We start from the raw sequence: 19,761 nt of genomic DNA, 5'->3' as shown, positions 1-19,761 counted from the left end.
AACATACGTTAAGGCAATCAGAGAGGGGAAATATAATAATGATAATAAATATAATAATCAGATAATAAATATTGTAACAATTGTATAATATAATGATGATATGATATATAATACTTAACATTCCTTTCCTAGCAGAACCTTGGAGAGCTTCAGAGTTCCAGAGCAGTGGCCACTACAACGCCTAGCACAAAGCAGGTGCTCAACAAACTTTTCTACTGGCGCAGTTAAAACTACTGTGCCTAATGGGTTCACAAATTCCAGCTGCTTAAGTCAGGCAGCACCTACGTGGGAACTGTAGGAAACTGCGAAGGACCCCTTGCCACAGCCTAGAGGATTTCAAACCCAGCACTTGACACACGTTATGCAGCTGCTGCAGCCTCTGCACACCAGTTCCTGGTCCTCCACTACACTGCAGAGTATCCAGCCGCTCATCTAATCCTTCCGTGATCTGGCCTTGTCTTTCCGCATACCCAGTTGGCGTCCTGAAGATGAGGGCTGTGACCACACTCCCCAGTCTCCCCAGATCCTGGTCTCACAGTGATGGGGACCTCACTCAGCCAGCTGCTGTTGAACTGAACAGCCAGACTGTTAATTGGCACCTTGTACGAGATGCTGCGGGCTGGGTACATTTTTCGACCCAAGGGCCAGGCTGAGTTGGTGTAGGCGCTGAGCTGCGGTGACTGGACCCAGAAGCACTGGTTTTGCAGGTTTTTCCTCAACTGCATCAAACGCGCTTGTTCCTGAGCCACCTACATAGGTGGTACACGTGCACCCAGACACACTGACTCTGCAAGGACACGGCAGAGTAAGTACGACCCACAGGTGCCGTTTTGGGGGGAGAAGTTTAGCCTCCACTTCTGGCACCCCCAGACTCCCCTGGTGCCTCCCGGAAGCAGCACAGGGTACAGAAGGACCAAACTCCAGATGAAGAGATTGGGGTCCTGGGTCCCATCTTGCTTCCTCCGCTCACAAACTTTAGGATGACTGCTGGCAGGCAACATGACTTCTAGGAGCTTCATTATGTTTATTAGTGAAATGCACGTAACAATAATTACCTCAAACGGTTTAAGGCAATTAAATGCTGCCGGTATATAAAGCTTCTAGCACTGCACACCCCTATGAGTGGCTATTGAGCAGCTGATATGTGGTTATCACAAGCTGAGATGGGCCCTAGGTATAAAACACGCATCAGATTTCAAAGGCTTATTGTTGTTTAGTCTCTAAGTTATGTCCAGTTCTTTTGCAACTCCATGGACTGTAGCCCACCAGGCTCCTCTGTCCATGGGATTTGCCAGAAAGAATACTGGAGCGGTTGCCATTTCCTTCTCCAGGGGATCCTCCTGACCCAAGGATTGAACCCATGTCTCCTGCATTAGTTGGTGGATTCTTTACCAGTGAGCCACCAGGGAAGCCCTTCACAGGCTTAATAACACACAAAAATGTTAATACCTCACTAGTAATGTTTTTCTATTGATTATATGTCAAAAGAATATTCTTTGAAAATCTACTAGGTTCAGTAAAATGACAAGAAGTAATTTCACTTTTTCCCCTTTTTCTTTTTTTGGCTGCTCCGGGACTTAGATGCAGCAGGCAGGATCTAATTCCCTGACCAGGGATCCAACTCAGGCGCCCCCTACACTGGGAGTGCAGAACCTCAGCCACTGAATCACCACGGAAGTCATTTGCTTTTTTAGTGTGGCTATTAAAACTTTTTTAACCACAAATATTGCATTATATTTCCACTGGACAGCAATGCTTGAGCACAGAGCCTGGCACAGTTTGTGAAGGACATTAGAGCTGCGACTCACACCCTGTACCTCTGGCCAAAGCCAAGTCCTCCATTCATATGTTTAACACACATTCACAGTGCCTGGCCCTGGGCAAGATGCAGGAAATACAAGGAGCAACGACGGACCCTTTCTTTTCCCCTGTGGACCTTACTACCTGGGGATGGGGGGACAGACAGACATGAATACGTTCATAAATATATGTCAAACTGCTGTTCAAGTGGCGTGAAGGAGAAGTACAGAGGGTGATGAAAGCGGGGAATTCACTTGCTGGGACCAGGGATGCCTCTAGAGGAACTGATACTTGAGTGGAGATTTGAAAGATAAAGAGGACTTGACTGGAAGAAGGCAGGAGGGGAAGGTACTTCCTGGGGAGTAGGAAAGAAGGTTAAGGGTGCAGACTCTGATCTGGCCCAGGGCTCGGTATGTAGCAGGAACAAGAAAAGGCCAGTGTGACAAGAGTACTGAGCAAGAAGGGTTAGTAGATGGAGACTAGAGAGGAGAGGTGGGTGGCATCCCATCTCCAGAGCTTGGGTGAGGATCTGAGGGTGGTCCTGCAAAGAGGTGGAAGCCGGCCAGTTACAAAGTAAGCCAGGGAACGGATCTGGACGGAATTTTGAAAAGATCCCTCGGGCCACGGTGCGAGGCCCACAGGAGAGCGGCCCCAGCGCCTGCGTGGGCAGATGGGTTAGAATACTGCATCAGTCCAGGTAAGAGGCGAGAGAGGTCTGCACTGAGGGGGAAGCGGCAGAGATGCCAGTAAATCAACGGTCTGGGGGACTCCAGGGCCGGCCCGGTAGCCGGGGCGGGGTGATGAGCAGGGTCTGTTTGTGCAGGAGAGGGCGGCGATGTAAAGGGAGACTCCCCAGGCTTCCGACGGGTGCCACCCAGCCCCACACACTCCCGGGCTCCGATCGAGTCCTCAGCCAGCCGCTCCCCCTCCGGTCACCCCCTCCCTGCCCCCAGCATCTCGTTTCGCCCCCGGGTTCCATCCTCCCACCCTTCTCCTTTCCGACCCCGCGTCCCCTACCCGGCCTAGCCGCCGCTCCTCAAGGCCTGTTCCGCCCTCTTCCCCACCAGCCGGCCCATCTGGCTTGGGGACCCGGTGCCCTCCGGTCCCGGCGGGCCCACCTGGGGCCTGCTGACCTCTTCGGGGGCCCAGGCCCGCCCTCTCCAGCCCCCAGGCCCCTGGGCAGAAGCAGGCCTCAGCCCTCCGCCCGTTCCCCGGCCCGGCCCGGCCCCTCTGCCCTCCGCCCCTCGGGCCAGGTCCCACTCCGCTGCCCGGCGCGCCCCGGCCCCAGGAGCGCCCCACACTCACCAGGGCGCCGACCAAGGCCCAGCTCCCGCGCCGAGGTCCCCCAGCCGCCGCTCCGCTAAGCCTCCCGCCTGCCCGGCCCTCTCGGGACCCCGCCCCGCGCACGCCAACCCAGGCTCCTATTGCTCCGTTTCGCCGTCACGCTGAGCTCTCTTTCTTCAATTGGGCGGATTGCCTGTCACTCAAAACAGGGAGGGCCCAACTGCCCGGGCGGGGAAGAGGGAGCCGCCGGTCTCCACCCGGCTGCCCGAGGCCTCTTAAAGGCGCAGCCTGTTTCTCCCGCCTCGGGTTATTGATTTTGGAGAAATGGGATCCCCTCCACGCCCCCCGGCAAATGCAAGAAGCAGCCTTTCCTCCCCACATTCCCCTGCTCCCCGAAACTTTTCTTTTGGCACAGCCTGGGTCCCAGGTGATAAATCAGAGGTTTTGAGGGCTCAGATGTCCTCCAATGGCACTCGGCCGGGTGCCCAGCAGGCATGGAACGCACACAGCAGTGGGATAACTGTGGTTTGGAGAACTGAGTGGGAGGTGACAGTCGTGTCAGAGGCTGTGAGCAGCCGCGGCTGCTCACCACCGAGCTGGAGCTAATTATACACGCACCCAGGGCTGACCGTGGGCGCGGAGTAGAGGCAGAGGGGTACAGCTCAGCCGTACTGCTGGTAGGGACCCGTGGGAGGTGGTATTTGTCACTGCACCTGCAGATCGGAGCCGGGCCCTGCGCCAGGGCCTCACTCGTGCTGCCTCCCTTTTACACGCACAGCAACTCCGATGTAGGTTTTAAATGGGTTCCCTGACCGTGCAGCTAGTGATGGGCAGAGCAAAACTCCAGCCTGTGCCTGATTGATTCTAAAGTCAATGCTTTAACCGTCTTGTCTCAGGGATCCTTACAACCCCCTGAGGGATGGGTATTTTGTTGTCCCGTTTACAGATGCTCACCGAAGAGAGGAAATAATGAAACTGATACTCAGCAAAGAGACTAAATAAGGACTCTCATTTATATGGCACTTTACACTCTGCAAAGCATCTGAAAGGCAGTTTTACATATGTTGTTTCATTTGATCCTCAAAACATCTTGGAATTGAAGATGACCTTTATTAGTACCCTTTTACTGGTGAATACAATGATGCTCATGGAGGTTGTGGCTTAGTAATAGCTAACGTAGCTACAGCCCTTGCAGAAGTCATCAGCAAACTTTCCATAAATATCCAGATAGTAAATGCTTTTGGCTATACACTCTCTGTCAAAACTATTCAACTGTGCTGTTGGACTGTGAAAGCAGCCACAGACGATATGTAAACCAGTGAGGGTGGCTGTGTTCCAATGCAACTTTATTTACAAAAAATAGGTGTTGACCTGTGGCTGTACTTCGCCCACTCCTTGCCTACCAAAGCTTTTAGTAGACCATCGCTTTGTGAGATCTTCACAGAAGACTGTTATTATTCAGGCTGTCCTTTTTAATTATTAATGAATTACTGTAGACGTTATCATCCTCATCGTTTTACAAAGGAGAAACTGAAGGTGTAGCAAGGTTAAGGATTATATTTGAGGTCAACTCAGGAACTAGAATGCAGAGTTCCAAAGAATAGCAAGAAGAGATAAGAAAGCCTTCCTCAGCAATCAATGCAAAGAAATAGAGGAAAACAACAGAATGGGAAAGACTAGAGATCTCTTCAAGAAAATTAGAGATACCAAGGGAACATTTCATGCAAAGATGGGCTCGATAAAGGACAGAAATGGTATGGACCTAACAGAAGCAGAAGATATTAAGAAGAGATGGCAAGAATACACAGAAGAACTGTACAAAAAAGATCTTCACGACCCAGATAATCACAATGGTGTGATCACTCACCTAGAGCCAGACATCTTGGAATGCGATGTCAAGTGGGCCTTAGGAAGCATCACTATGAACAAAGCTAGTGGAGATGATGGAATTCCAGTTGAGCTATTTCAAATCCTGAAAGATGATGCTGTGAAAGAGCTGCACTCAATATGCCAGCAAATTTGGAAAACTCAGCAGTGGCCACAGGACTGGAAAAGGTCAGTTTTCATTCCAATCCCAAAGAAAGGCAATGCCAAAGAATGCTCAAACCACCACACAATTGCACTCATCTCACATGCTAGTAAAGTAATGCTGAAAATTCTCCAAGCCAGGCTTCAGCAATACCTGAACTGTGAACTTCCTGATGTTCAAGCTGGTTTTAGAAAAGGCAGAGGAACCAGAGATCAAATTGCCAACATCTGCTGGATCATGGAAAAAGCAAGAGAGTTCCAGAAAAACATCTATTTCTGCTTTATTGACTATGCCAAAGCCTGTGACTGTGTGGATCACAATAAACTGTGGAAAATTCTGAAAGAGATGGGAATACCAGACCACCTGATCTGCCTCTTGAGAAATCTGTATGCAGGTCAGGAAGCAACAGTTAGAACTGGACACAACAACAGACTGGTTCCAAATAGGAAAAGGAGTACATCAAGGCTGTATATCATCACCCTGCTTATTTAACATCATGAGAAACGCTGGACTGGAAGAGACACAAGCTGGAATCAAGATTGCCGGGAGAAATATCAATAACCTCAGATATGCAGATGACACTACCCTTATGGCAGAAAGTGAAGAGGAACTAAAAAGCTTCTTGATGAAAGTGAAAGAGGAGAGTGAAAAAGTTGGCTTAAAGCTCAACATTCAGAAAACGAAGATCATGGCATCCGGTCCCATCACTTCATGGGAAATAGATGGGGAAACAGTGGAAACAGTGTTAGGCTTTATTTTGGGGGGCTCCAAAATCACTGCAGATGGTGACTGCAGCCATGAAATTAAAAGACGCTTACTCCTTGGAAGGAAAGTTATGACCAACCTAGATAGCATATTCAAAAGCAGAGACATTACTTTGCCAACAAAGGTCCGCTAGTCAAGGCTATGGTTTTTCCAGTCGTCATGTATGGATGTGAGAGTTGGACTGTGAAGAAGGCTGAGCGCCAAAGAATTGATGCTTTTGAACTGTGGTGTTGGAGAAGACTCTTGAGAGTCCCTTGGACTGCAAGGAGATCCAACCAGTCCATTCTGAAGGAGATCAGCCCTGGGATTTCTTTGGAGGGAATGATGCTGAAGCTGAAACTCCAGTCCTTTGGCCACCTCATGCGAAGAGTTGACTCATTGGAAAAGACTCTGATGCTGGGAGGGATTGGGGGCAGAAGGAAAAGGGGACAACAGTGGATGAGATGGCTGGATGGCATCACTGACTCGAAGATCGTGAGTCTGAGTGAACTCTGGGAGTTTGTGATGGACAGGGAGGCCTGGCATGCTACGATTCATGGGGTCACAAAGATTGGGACACGACTGAGCGACTGAACTAAACTGAACAGGAACTAGAACTCAGGTCCAGCTTTCCTCATTCCCAGTTTCATCTTCTGTCTACAGAACTGGTTGGAGGAACCCTTGAGAGTTCCACCTTGGTCTCAGTTCAGTTCAGTAGCTCAGTCGTCTGACTCTTTGCGACCCCATGGACTGCAGCACACCAGGATTCCCCATCCATCCCCACCTCCTGGAGCTTGCTCAAACTCATGTCCATTGAGTCGGTGATGCCATCCAATCATCTCATCCTCTGTCATCCCCTTCTCCTCCTGCCTTCAATCTTTCCCAGCATCAGAGTCTTTACCAATAAGTTGGTTCTTCACATCAGGTGGCCAAAGTATTGGAGCTTTAGCATCAATCCTTCCAATGAATATTCAGGACTGATTTCCTTTAGGAGTGACTGGTTGAATCTCCTTGGTCTAGCAGAACTTTTTTCCTGCCCCATTACAAGATGACAGGCCAAGTTCATTTTCCCTCCCCAGCCTCGGGTGGTAATAACTCCTGCAGTTCCCTTCTTCAGGAACATTCTCCCAGCTCTTCCTGCCTTATTTATTTACTGTAGCCCATAAACACCTCTCCCTCCCTGAGCCCCCATACCAAGCAGCTTTTTATTTTTATCATTTTTTAAAAAACTTTTAATTTTATATTGAAACATAGGTAATTAACAATGTTAGTTTCAGGTGTACACCAAAGTGATCAGTTATATATATGAGTATTGATATCTATTCTTTTTCAAATTCTTTTCCCATTTAGATTGTTACCTAACATTGAGCAGAGTTCCCTGTGCTATACCTTAGGTCCTTGTTAGTTATGGATTTTAAACATACCAGTGTGGACATGTCCATCCCAAACTCTCTCGCTATCTCCTCTCACTCTTCCCCCCTGGTAACCATAAGTTTGTTCTCTAGGTCTGTGAGTCTGTTTCCCTAGTAGCCTTTGTTACTGAGAATAGACCCTGCTGGGAAATAGACTCCATGTGGGCATTGGCTTTGGTGGAGTCTGCTAGCTGTCTGCCAAAACCCCTTCTCCCAGCCTTTCACAGTGACAGAGCTGCCTAGCTAAGCTTCCCTTCCCAGCCTCACTTACAGTTAAGAACGACTGGGTAGGGACTTCCCTGGTGGCCCAGTGGTTAAGATTCCCTCCTTCCAATGCAGGGGGCCCAGGGTTAATCTCTGGTCAGGGTGCTAGATGCCACATGCCACTCAACTATGACCTGGCACAGCCAAATAAATTTAAAAAAACGAAACAAAAGAAGACTGGGGAAGTTTTTGCCAGTGGAAGTGATGTATGAAACTTCATGCAAGGCCTTTAGTCAGTGGGCCTGGCTCCTCCCTGCTCTTTCTTCTCTCTCTAGCTGGGTCCAGTCCTGACCTTGTGATGATTATAACATGCTGAGGGATGAAAGGACCACCACACAGAAAGTTCTGGGGTCCCTGAATAGATCACATGGAGAGAAAGCTACAGGCAGACCTGGAATAATTCTGGGTCACCTTATGCTCTTATGTGAGCATAAGAAAAGTAATCTTTGTTCTTTAAGCCATTGACTTTTTTGGGGTGGGAGGGTACGTGTCTGTTGGCTAGAACCAGCCCTGCACTTACACAACCCCGAGAGTGACAGCTTTCTTAAATTTTGTGCCCTGGGTATCTCACTTGCCTTACCCTAGTCTTAGTCCTGTTCAGTACCCATTTAGCCAAGGAATAAGTCATTCCCTTTAGCTTTACAATACTTGGTCTCCTCACCCTCCCACCTCCCCGAGTGCAGCTTCTTTAACTGCAAGTCTCAGGAACCAGCTCTGGCTAACTTTAGCAGTAAAGGAGTTTCTTGGCAGGCTAGTGGCAATTCACAGAGGTGACAGGAAGCTGGAGGACTAGGGTTAGAAAAGGACAGAGCCTGGAGATGCTTTGGGTGTGTACGTAGCCAAAATGAATTCATTCCACCCTCTTCTCCCCTTTCTTGATCAGATCTTTCTTTGATCAGAGCCAAGGTCCCTGGAGCAAGAGTCTAGTGGCTGGGCTCAGGTAACATGCCCAGCTAAGGAAACATCGCTTAGCCAAGGAAGGCAGGCACCCTGATTGACGGCTCCACCAAGGCTACTACACAGGGCAAGAATTCTTCAGATCCCTCCATCTCCACTCCCAGCTGAGACCCTGGCATTTCAGACCAGGCGCCCTGTTTTCAGACTGAAATCAACTAGGAGAAGTACCTGAAGCTGAATGTCATCATTATACGAACCCAACACAATGTCTGGAAGCCAATATGGCATGATAGTTATGATCCCCGGGCCTTGTAATTACACAAGAGCCCTTTGTAGCCTCACGGACCTGCAAGACCAAAGAAAGAGCCCAGAGACACCAATGGTTTATTGTCTCTTACACAAGGGCTTTCCTGGTGGCTTCATGGTAAAGAATCCACCTGCCAAGCAGGAGACTTGGGTTTGATCCCTGGGCCTGAAAGATCTCCTGGAGAAGGAAACAGCAACCCACTCCAGTATTCTTGCCTGGGACAAGTGGAGCCTGGCAGGCTATGGTCCATGGGGTCGCAAAAGAGTCAGACACGACTTAGCAACTAAACAACAACCACTCTTACACAAAGGGTCCTGGAGCGACACCTTACTGTGTGTGGCAGATGGTGGGCATGGTAGCAGTCTTCACTACTTGGGTGGAGGAGGAGGTGACCGTTTATAGGGGGAATTGATGCTAGGTGGGAGCATTAGTTACTAGGGTCTAATTAAGCCCTATAATTAAGAGAATTGGATATTCATGTGAGTGAAGCGGGGCCAGGTTGAGTGGGGGATGTACAGAGAGCAAGAGAGCTGCCGTCTTGAATGGCCTAACCATACAGGCCAAGCTGTGTGTTCTCTGGTACATTAACTAGATCTTTCTGAAGCTCAGTCTCCTCATCTGTACAATGGAGATAATAACAGTATCGACCTTGGTGGACTGTCATGAGAATTCAGTGAAATACAGTAAATGCCCAACACTTAGCAGGGTGCCAGGCACATAATATGGAGAAGGAAATGGCAACCCACTCCAGTATTCTTGCCTGGAGAATCCTGTGGACAGAGGAACCTGGCGGGCTACATACAGTCCACGGGGTTGCAAAGAGTCAGACACAACTGAGCGACTAAACAGCAACAGCAGGAACATGACCAGTGCTCATTAAGTTGTATGTAGTCTTCAAAATGGGAGAAGGCAATGGCACCCCACTCCAGTACTCTTGCCTGATCCCATGGACAGAGGAGCCTGGTGGGCTGCAGTCCATGGGGTCGCTGAGAGTTGGACACGACTGAGCGACTTCACTTCCACTTTTTACTTTCATGCATTGGAGAAGGAAATGGCAACCCACTGCAGTGTTCTTGCCTGGAGAATCCCAGGGACGGGGAAGCCTGTTGGACTGCCGTCTATGGGGTCGCACAGAGTTGGACACGACTGATGTGATTTAGCAGCAGCAGCAGCAGTAAGTACTCACTGTATTCTTTTAGTTCCTCTAAAGTCACATCTGAAACCGGAGCATATGGAAATACTTCTCCCAGTTCTCTAATCCTTTGACCACCCACATTTGTGTAGTCTGGCATCCCTTTGGGGCCTCACTTTCCTCCTTACCCAGCTCACAGCCTCACCCCTGGTCTTCACTATAATCATGCCCTTGTGTTTGCCCTCAATCTAAATCACCATATGTCACACCTATGCCCAGCAATGGACTGGGGCCAGAGGAAAATACAGACCCTCACATCAGTCCACCAGAGGAGACAATTCCTTATTCTTAACTGATGACCTTATCTCTCTGACAAAAGAGAAAAAAGAAAGGAAAAGAAACAATAAGAAGAAAACAACCTCATCTTCTCACTGCAAATCCACCCATCCACTTGCATCAGAGCCTGAATGCTTTGCATCCTTCTCGGATCCTCCATAAGGGCGATCCTGGAGGTGCAGGTATATTTAATCTCCTGTCACCTACTCAGAAATGTTACTTCTGTAGTTTTCTCCTCTCCCTCGCAGACCAATGCTTTGGTTATTCCCATCAGCATCCACCTATGCCACCTATGCCATCCACCTATGCCACCTATGCCACCTATAGGTGGCTGGGGTGCTTAGACAAAATCTTCACCATCATCTTCAAGACCTCAGATGATCTGGCGTTTGATTTCTTTCCACTCTCCTCCTAGCTCACTCTACTTGAGTCTCATAGGTCTAATCTCCCATTCCTTGATCAGTTTTTTCCTCTCTCTCTGCCTTTGCACCTGCTGTTCCCTTTCCTGGAATGCTCTTCCCCCATCATCACATGGCTTACTTTTTTACTTTATTGAGGTCATACTCTAATACCTCCTCAGGCAAGTCTTCCCTGACCACACTATCATTTGTAATCCAGCTCCTCCAACCCCACTGTGTATCCTTATCCTGCTCCAATCTCTTGTATAGCACTTGATGTCACATTGCTGTTTTGTTTATGACTTTCAGTTTGGTTGTAGACTCCATGATAGCAGGGATATTGACAAGCTTGTTCCTGGCCGTCTCCCCAGGATCTAGAGCGTGTGTGTGCATGCTAAGTCGCTCAGTCGTGTCTGACTCTTTGTGACCCTATGGACTGTAGCTGGCCAGCCTCTTCTGTTCACGGGATTCTCCAGGCAAGAATATTGGAGTGGTGTGCCGTGCCTTTCTCCAGGGAATCTTCCCGACCCAGGGATCGAACCCACATCTCTTATGTCTCCTACATTGGCAGACGAGTTCTTTATCACTAGCGCCACCTGAGAAGCCCACCTAGAGCATGTCTAGTACATAATACTTGGGCAATATCTTACGTATTGCATCATCGAATAAACAAAAAGAAATCATGGTTAACCGGTCTCTATGAACTTGACTCATGCTATGTTTGAATCTTCCCAAACACTCGAAAATTAAGCATGTTCCTTTCTTCTGACAACAATAATTGTTGAAATACGATTCCTGACACCATATCAGAAGGGTTTCTGACATGGCGGCTCATAATCGAAAACAATGTGTATCTGCTAGAAGAAATAGAATTCGTGTTTATTATGGATCTACTATGTGCCAAGACTTATGTTGGGGGCTGTTATGCATACAATCTCATCTAAAATGGCTAACTTTCTATGAAGCACTGATGCTGCTGCTAAGTCTCTTCAGTCGTGTCTGACTCTGTGCAACCCCATAGATGGCGGCCCACCAGGCTCCCCCGTCCCTGGGATTCTCCAGGCAAGAACACTGGAGTGGGTTGCCATTTCCTTCTCCAATGCATGAAAGTGAAAAGTGGAAGTGAAGTCGTTCAGTCATGTCCGACTTTCAGCGACCCCATGGACTGCAGCCTACCAGGCTCCTCCGTCCATGTGACTTTTCAGGCAAGAGTACTGGAGTGGGTTGCCATTGCCTTCGCCAATGAAGCACTAGGGTGCCCATTTTACAGATAAGGAAGACTGAGGTTTAGAGATGCAAAGAAACTTGCCATGCAGCTTGTTTGGTACCCAAGTCAGTCTGACATCAAAGTACATGACCTTCTCTTTATACTCATCACTGAAAACAGTACACCTGGGCATTTCACTCTTTGTCAAACACTTGTTAGGCTTGGATAGAAAAGAGATTTTGTGCCAAGGTCTTTACATGATTTATCTCACTTGATCCTCACGTTCCCATGAGGTGCAGACTCGTTACCTTTATTAGACAAATGACGAAACTGAGGTACGAGAGGTTCAGACATTTGTCTGGGGTTAATTGGTGGAGTGGTGAAGCCAGTCTTCAAATACAGGTCGAATTTCAAGGCCTGGATCTCTTCTGCAATATTGTACCGTTTCCCTTAAGACATCTCTCTGCCTCAGAGGAGAAAAATGACTAAAACAGGCGAATAAAGCATCATTAAGAAAATTCATGGTGACTTGGTTTTTAAGTGGGAAGCAAAGGGCAGGAGGCAGACAGCCAGTCTAGCCTCAGCTCTTGCAGGTTAGGGGTTCACATAACTCACGATAACTTCATTTGCGAAGATCGCTCTTCCAGGAACTGGGGCTTATCTTGTATTTGTGTGAGTGGAAGCGGAGCCTGGGGTGGGAGGTGAAGACCCTGGTGAGCAGTCAGCGGTCAGCCCCGGCCAGGGACCGACTCCAGCCGCTTGTGTGAGACTAGCGCCCTCTGCTGGCCCAGGAAATCATCTACCAACATCTACAGCTCTGTGGGTGGGTGGGCGTGTGTGTGTGTGTGTGTGTGTGTGTGTGTGTGTGTTGGGGCAGGAGGACATTAGGGGAATGAGATAGTCAATGAGATTTGCAAAACGACTAGCACACCTAGTAGATAAAAATAATAGTTACCACTTACAGTGTGACAGGGTAGGGACAGGCACTGTTTTAAGGATTTGGGGCTGTGCTTAGTCGTTCTGACTCTTTGCAACCTGTAGCCCTACAGGCTCCTCAGTCCATGGGGATTCTCCAGGCAAGGACACTGAAGTGGGTTGCCATGCCCTCCGCCAGGGGATCTTTACAACCCAGGGATCGAACCCAGATCTCCCGCATTGCAGGCGATTCTTTACCGCCTGAGCCACCAGGGAAGCTACATTAATTTTATTTGCTCCTAGGGACTTTCACATACTGTATCTAATTGAACTTTCACCCCGACCTGCTGAAGTCAGAATTCTGATTATTATTGCTCCCATTTTTCACAAGCGGAAACTGAAGCACAGAGAGGTTAAGTCATGCGCTGTATGGCTATTAAGTGGCGAATCTGGGGCTTGAACAAGCGGACTCTCAGCCTTGGCGTCCGTGCTCTGGGAACCACTACATGGCCGCCATTCTTTGTGCCCCGAGCGCCCCCTGGCAAGTCCCCTGTAAACAGCTTCACCGAGGGCGGACACACAGTAATGGCTCAACAATTTCTTGGAAAATGGTGAGCCTGCTAGGATTTGCTGCTTTCTGGACCCGAGCGGGGGCAGGGGAGGTTGCAGGTTCTTCCGGAGGACTAGTCTTACAACCCACTGCATCCCTCTGAACCGGAGATAAGCCCCTGGCCAGCGCTAAGCTTGGCCCCATGGATCCACTTCTCCTTCAGGAAGATTTTACTTACAAGAGAAGCCGAGAATCCTAAATAATAATGTGAAATATTTAACAACCAGTGAGGCATGAAGACTGACAGATGAGAACCGACAGCTCCTGGAGAAGATTCCTAAGAGCTCTGTCCCTCCCCCTTCCCGTATGGCCAGCGCTGCTTTAACCCTTTAGTTACTGGACTGTGAGGAGGTGGAGGGGTCAGAGGTGGAGCGAGAGCTCAGAAACGCTGGGGCTGTGGAGGAAACGCTGAGGGGTTTCAGACATCTACTATTTATCAGCTAATGTGGGGGAATTTTTCTACTTTAATGGTTGCTATGGCTATGCAGGCTGTGATGCCGTCTTTACTGTGGGTCCTCAGGCTGGTTGCTTGACCTCTCTGAAATGTATTATCCTCATCTCTAAAATAGGGATAGGAGTGGAAACTGACTCATGGGGCTGGTAAGGGAGTTATATGAAGTGAAACCAAGTAAAGGTCCTGCTTGTAGCTCTGAGTAGGTGTTCAGTCGATGGGGGTTGTTATTCATGGCTAAACAGATGTGTGTGTGTGTGTGTGTGTGTGGCTGTTAGGTGTGAGAGGAGAGTGAGGTAGCCTTGTTGACCCACGGCCCCTTTGTCTCACCATCTCTTGCCTTCATCACTTTAAGTGTAAGCCCAGCCCTGGAAATCAGAGCTTGGGTGTGAGGCATGGGTTCCTTTATTGGCTGACGCTTCTTTTGCTCCTGGAGACACCTCCGTGAGTGTTCCTGAACTGGCTTGGTTTGTCTGGAGCAGCTCCTTGGTTGTTGAGAAGCTGGAGTGGCCATGATAGAAGTGAAGACCCACTCTCAGGACTTCCCTGGCAGTCCAGTGGTTAAGGCTCTGTGCTTCCACGGCAAGGGTCATGGGTTCAATCTCTGACCCCGGTCAGGGAGCGACAGCATCCAGTAGCCTGTATGCCTCCTGGCATGCCCAAAAGACTTAAAAAACAAAGCAAAACCCACCCTTGCCAGAGAACCTGGCCTTAAAGGTTTGGCTGGAGGAGGAGCCCAGCTGGAGGGGCTCTTGTTTATTGTAGAGTTTATCTGTTCCTTTCGCAAATATTTGTCAAGTGCTCAGTATATGCCATTCACGGGTTATATAGAGTGAGCAAGACTAACGTGGTCCCTGCCCTCAGAGCGTTCACAGTCCTGCGGTGGAGATAGACAGCAACCAATAAGCAACTAACTAAATTAATTAATTAATTAAAAACATTATTATAAACAGGGATAAATGTGCTAGGAGAATGATTAGGCTCAGTTCAGTTCAGTCGCTCAGTCGTGTCTGACTCTTTGCAACCCCATGGACTGCAGCATGCCAGGCCTCCCTGTCCATCACCAACTCCCGGAGCTTGCTGAAACTCATGTCCATTGAGTCGGTGATGTCATCCAACTATCTTATCCTCTGTCGTCCCCTTCTCCTCCTGCCTTCTATCTTTTCCAGCATCAGGGTCTTTTCCAAGGATCAGTTCTTTGCATCATTTGGCCAAAGTATTGGAGTTTCAGCTTCAGCATCAGTCCTTCCAATGACTATTTAGGACCGATTTCCTTTAGAATGGACTGGTTGGCTCTCCTTGCAGTCCAAGGGACTCTCAAGGGTCTTCTCCAATACCACAGTTCAAAGCATCAATTCTTCAGCACTCAGCTTTCTTTGTAGTCCAACTCTCACATCCATACATGATGACTGGAAAAACCATAGCTTTACTAGATGGACCTTTGTTGGTAAAGTAATGTCTCTGCTTTTTAATATGCTGTCTATGTTGGTCATAGCTTTTCTTCCAAGGAGCAAGCATCCTTTAATTTCACGGCTGTAGTCACCATCTGCAGTGAGTTTGGAGCCCAAGAAAATAAATCTCACTGTTTCCATTGTTTCTTCATCTATTTGCCATGAAGTGATGGGACTGGATGCCATGATCTTAGTTTTCTGAATGTTGAGCTTTAAGCCAACTTTTTCACTCTCCTCTTTCACTTTCATCAAGAGGCTCTTTAGTTCTTCTCTTTCTGCCATAAGGGTGGTGTCATCTACATGTCTGAGGTTATTGATATTTCTCCCGGCAATCTTGATTCCAGCTTGTGCTTCTTCCAGCCCAGCGTTTCTCATGATGTACTCTGCATATAAGTTAAATAAGCAGGCTGACAGTACACAGCCTTGACGTACTCCTTTCCCAATTTGGAACCAGTCTGTTGTTCCATGTCCAGTTTTAACTGTTGCTTCTTGACCCGCACACAGGTTTCTCAGGAGGCAGGTAAGGTGGTCTGGTATTCCCATCTCTTGAAGAATTTTCCACAGTTTGTTGTGATCCACACAGTCAAAGGCTTTGGTGTAGTCGATAAAGCAGAAGTAGATGTTTTTCTGGAACTCTCTTGCTTTTTTGATGATACAGCAGATGTTGACAATTTGATCTCTGGTTCCTCTGCCTTTTCTAAAACCAGTTTGAACATCTGGAAGTTCACAGATCACATACTGTTGAAGCCTGACTTGGAGAATTTTGAGCATTACTTTGCTAGTGTGTGAGATGAGTGCAATTGTGTGGTAGTTTGAGCATTCTTTGGCATTGCCTTTCTTTGGGATTGGAATGAAAACTGACCTTTTCCAGTCCTGTGGCCACTGCTGAGTTTTCCAAATTTGCTGGCATATTGAGTGTAACACTTTCACAGCATCATCTTTCAGGATTTGAGATAGCTCAACTGGAATTCCATCACCTCCACTAGCTTTGTTCATAGTGATGCTTCGTAAGGCCCACTTGACTTCACATTCCAGGATGTCTGGCTCTAGGTGAGTGATTACACCATCATGGTTATCTGGGTCATGAAGATCTTTTTTGTATAGTTTTTCTGTGTATTCTTGCCACCTCTTGTTAATATCTTCTGCTTCTGTTAGATCCATACCATTTCTGTCCTTTATTGAGCCCATCTTTGCATGAAATGTTCCCTTGGTACCTCTAATTTTCTTGAAGCGATCTCTAGTCTTTCCCATTCTATTGTTTTTCTCTATTTCTTTGCACTGATCACTCATTTTCCCACATTTTAGCAATGGAAGGAGGAGGGTTGCAGAGTCTTGGAGGTCCCCTCTGAGGAGGTGATGATTATACTGAGACTTGATGGCTGAATAGCAGTTTTCCAGGTGAAGGGGGAGGGTTCCTAGTAGAAGGGCCAGCAATGTGGGAAGACCTGGAGGCAGGAGAGATCTGACTTGAACTGGGTCATTAGACTGTAAAGGAAGGAGGAGAGGTGGGCAGGGAGAAGCCAGTTAATGCAGGTCTTGTCAGCTCTGAAGTAAATAGTTTCAGTTTTGCTCTATGTGCAATGGAAATCCACGAGAGGGTTGGAAGCAGGGGAATGACAAGATCTTTGACAATTTTGCAAAAAGATCTCTTGGGTGCTGTGATCCGATTGTGTTGAGAATGGCTGGTAGGGTTCAAAGATGGAAGCAGGAGGACTAAATGTGATGTGAATATTAAAAGCTTGCAGACTCCTAGGAAAAGACTGATTTTTCTATAGCCCTAGGGATAAATAACCACCAGAACTGGTCTTCAACCTGTCTAACAGGTCAAGGGCAACTCACCTCACTGATCCTGCCTCTGAAACCAGCCAATCAGTGACAGTCTGTGCTTTGAAAACCAGCCAACCTGCAGAGCTTCACTGAAATGAACATGCTTCTAAGGCTGGCATCACCCTACTCCCACTTTTGGAAACAATGCAATCCCAAAACAATCTTTTCCCAAAACCTATGTATGATTAACCATTTGCTTTGCTCATGAGACTATGCTGAGCAACCGAGTGCTCCTACATGCGAGGAAGCAATAAGTTCAGCTGGTTGCAATACAGAGAGGTGGTCTGATCCTCCATCAGAGCTCTTTACAGTCATCCTGGCTACAGATGACGATGGTGTGTCCTCTTGGGACTGCTGAGACTGTCCTCCTGGGCTTTTTGCTGCTGGCTGTCGCTGGTCCAGGCTTCAGTGGCTGACCAATCCTCTTTTGACGTTCACTCTCTCCCTTGGGAGGTTTTAGGCCTTCATCTTGGCATTCACCTCTTGGCCTTGGGGGATGCTACCCCCTCTTCGAGGGGGAGGTGTGGGTCATGGTCTAATCAGGAGTTGGAAACCACACCAGTTATTTAAGAGAGATATATTGATATAAAGAATTGTTAACGAGGTATCAAGTTATTAAGTAGGCATCTAAAAAAGGATCAAAAGAACTCTTAAGTTCTCATGGAGGCAGTGACCACAGGAAACGTCTATTACCTCTAAGGCTCAAGGAACAAAGGAAAGACACTGACATTATTAAAACCTAGAGGTGGTTTCAGCAGCCTATGAGGACAGTCCCTGGCCAGCTTGTGCTGGTGTCTGAGCTCAGAGGAGGGACCTTGAGGGTGGGATGCTGACCTTTGAGGGGGAGCCGCTCCCCCGGGGCTGGATGTCCCTTGTGGTTCAGTGGTTAAGATTCGTGCTCCCAATGCAGGGGGCCTAGGTTCCATCTCTGGTCAGGGAACTAGACCCTGTATGCTGCAAGTAAAGATCCTGCATGTTGCAACTAAGACCCAGCACAGCAAAAACAATAATAATAGGCTTCCCTGGTGGCTTAGACAGTAAGGAATCCACCTGCAATGCAGGAGACCTGGGTTCCATTCCTGAGTCAGGAAGATCCCCTGTAGAAGGGAGTGGCTACCCTCTCCAGTATATCCTTGCCTGGAGAATCCCAGGGACAGAGGAGCCTGGTGGGCTACAGTCCATGGGATTGCAAAGAGTCGGACACAACTGAGCAACTAGCACTAACTAAAAATACGTTTTTTTTAAAAAAAAGTTTTCTGCAAGTGTTAAAAAAAAAACACCTTGCAAACTGGAATCAACTGGTGTTACAGGAAGAAATGTAGGTGTGTGTGTTGTACTTAGTCTGACTCTTTGGACCCCATGGGCTGTAACCAGCAAGGCTCCTCTGTCCATGGAATTCTCCAGGCAAGAATACTGGAGTGGGTTGTCATTTCCTTCTGCAGAGGATCTTCCCAACCTAGGGACTGAACCCATGCCTTTTAAGTCTCCTGCATTGGTGGGCAGATTTTTTTTTACCACCAGCGTCACCTGGTAAGCCCCAGGTGATGAGAGGAAGAAACAGGCATGCCCAAGGTGAACACGGGATGCTGGGGTGATGCTCTCAGGAATCACACAAAAGGACACGGGAAGAGCAGTTCCTTTTCCTCTTCCAGGCTTGCAGCTCCCGCCAGGACACTCTCCCCACTTAGCAGAGACTAGAAGGGGGCTGCTGGCAAAGCTGCAGAGTGTTTCCAGAATCCCAGCACCAGTATCACAGAGCAGAGCATGGAAAGGTGGGTCTGGAGCTGAGAGGCAGTAGCTTGATAGCTGAACAGGTGACATTCTGCATCTGTCTCTAGACCGTGTTTTGGCTTGTCTTATCATTTCCTTATCAGCGGGCAGCCTTGTTTCTAAGATTTTGGAAGTCACCTCAGATTTCTCTTGGTTGCCCCCTCTCCAGTGGTGGGCACAGTCGCACACACAGATTAGTTGATGCCCAGCAAAGAAGGGTGATGCCTCCAGTGAACAGAGGAACAGAGGAAGTGGGCAGTGGTGAGAGTTCAGCCCGAACGGTTCACATCCCTGGAAGTGGCCGCTGTGCCTTTGCATTCACGTTGAAGGATGGGTGATAGGTGGCATTCCAACAGCTTAGACACACGCCCTGTAAGGCCTGTGTTATAAACGAAGAAACCACCCACTTCTTGGTCAGAACAAACTTCATCTGTCTGACTGCTGACCCGAGATGCCTAACCTTCTGCCTGGCAACTAGAGCTTGTAATTTCTTCGGGTTTCTCATCCTATAAAATGGGGATAATGACATCTGCCTTTTGGGTGGTGATGAGGATTAACTGGCTTCATATATTAAATAAAAACATAAAGCCATTTTGGGAGACAGATGCTGGACAGATTCCCACTTTCCACTCACCAGCCTGCCAATTTGTAGTTCAAGTTCGTGCCTCGGCAAAGGGATAAAGCAGTCCCTGTCACGGATCTGGGGGTGGGAGGGGTGGTGGTGTTCTCACTTGGTTGAGAACAACCAAGAATGTAAAATCCTTGAATGTCTCTGTCTCAGCGAATACTAATAATAGGGGTAATAATAATAATGATAATATGCTCCCATTTAACAAGCGCCTACTATATATGTGTCAGGCATTTGACATTATTATTCTGCTCTGTGTATTCATCCAACAGGTATTTAGCTCACTACGTGCCAGGCAT

General features: G+C 48.1%; 1 protein-coding gene across 1 annotated transcript in view; it reads right to left on the bottom strand.

Annotated features, from left to right (window-relative positions):
* Positions 1-3,204, bottom strand: part of ELMO2 (engulfment and cell motility 2) — a 38,403-nt gene extending 35,199 nt beyond the window's left edge. Inside the window, exon 1 of the mRNA XM_070381094.1 lies at positions 3,106-3,204. The gene's annotated coding sequence lies outside the window, so the exon portion shown is untranslated. The remainder of the gene's footprint in view (positions 1-3,105) is intronic.
* Positions 3,205-19,761: the final 16,557 nt, after the last annotated feature.

Source organism: Bos mutus, chromosome 13 (genome assembly GCF_027580195.1).
Source record: "Bos mutus isolate GX-2022 chromosome 13, NWIPB_WYAK_1.1, whole genome shotgun sequence".
Classification (NCBI taxonomy): Eukaryota; Metazoa; Chordata; class Mammalia; order Artiodactyla; family Bovidae; genus Bos; species Bos mutus.
The sequence above is the reverse complement of the archived record's forward strand: the minus strand, read 5'-3'. Positions and strand labels throughout refer to the sequence as shown.